The sequence below is a fragment of the Arvicanthis niloticus genome, chromosome 2 (genome assembly GCF_011762505.2).
Source record: "Arvicanthis niloticus isolate mArvNil1 chromosome 2, mArvNil1.pat.X, whole genome shotgun sequence".
NCBI classification, from domain to species: Eukaryota; Metazoa; Chordata; class Mammalia; order Rodentia; family Muridae; genus Arvicanthis; species Arvicanthis niloticus.
Window position 1 is genome coordinate 97,683,024 of NC_047659.1, and position 1,142 is coordinate 97,684,165.

Consider the following 1,142-nt stretch of genomic DNA (forward strand, 5'->3'; position numbering starts at 1 on the left):
AAATAGAGTGTTTTCAGAGAACGCCTGAGGGAGTTGGGGCTAGGATAAAGCCTTGTGTTTATGGGGGTGGGGGAGTCAAGGAGAAGATCTGTATAATCTGCTGGAGATGGAGCAGGGGACAAGGGCTGCAGCATATGATCTGCTACAGAGCTGGGAATAAAACCGAGGCGCTGGGTTGGAGGAGAGGAGGGGTAAGTGAAGATCTGTAGTTAGTCTACCTGTTCTCCTGGCCAGAGTCAGGTGTCTGTGCTTTCAAAGTTAAATGCCCTCTTTTCACCAAGATGGCGCCGAAAGCGAAGAAGGAAGCTCCTGCCCCCCCCACCCCCCCAAAGCCGAAGCCAAGGCGAAGGCCTTGAAAGCTAAGAAGGCAGTGCTGAAAGGAGTCCACAGCCACAAAAAGAAGATCCGAACGTCACCCACCTTCCGGCGTCACAAGACACTGAGGCTCCGGAGGCAGCCAAAATATCCTCGGAAAAGTGCGCCCAGGAGAAACAAGCTTGACTACTATGCCATCATCAAATTCCCACTGACCACTGAGTCAGCCATGAAGAAAATAGAGGACAACAACACTCTTGTGTTCATCGTGGATGTCAAGGCCAACAAGCACCAGATCAAACAGGCCGTGAAGAAACTCTATGACATTGATGTGGCCAAAGTCAATACCCTGATAAGGCCTGATGGAGAGAAGAAGGCGTATGTTCGCTTGGCTCCAGATTATGATGCTCTGGATGTTGCCAACAAGATTGGGATCATCTAAGCTGAGTCCAGATGACTAATTCTAAATATACACTTTTTTTTTTCACCAAAAAAAAAGAAAGTTAAAGAAGGTTAAATGCCCACCCCAACTACATACTTCCTCCAATAAGGCCACACTTCCTGATCCTTCTAATCCCTCTCAAAGAGTGCCACTCCCTGGCAACTAAGCATTCAAATAGACGAGCCTGGGGGGCCATTCTTAGTCAAACTTCTATATTGCTATACAGCAGGATCTGTGCACTTTTGTTGGGTGTGTGCAGGTGCTTGTGTATCTTTGTATGTGAGTGTGTCTGTGTATGTAGGCTTTCAGAAAATCTTGGGTATTGTGTTTGTTAGTTTACTGTCAATTTATCACAAACTGGAGTTATTTAGAAAGAAGGAACCTC

General features: G+C 46.8%; 1 pseudogene; it reads left to right on the plus strand.

The window, feature by feature from the left end:
- Positions 1-266: 266 nt before the first annotated feature.
- On the plus strand, positions 267-790 carry LOC117704224 (large ribosomal subunit protein uL23 pseudogene; annotated as a pseudogene).
- Positions 791-1,142: the final 352 nt, after the last annotated feature.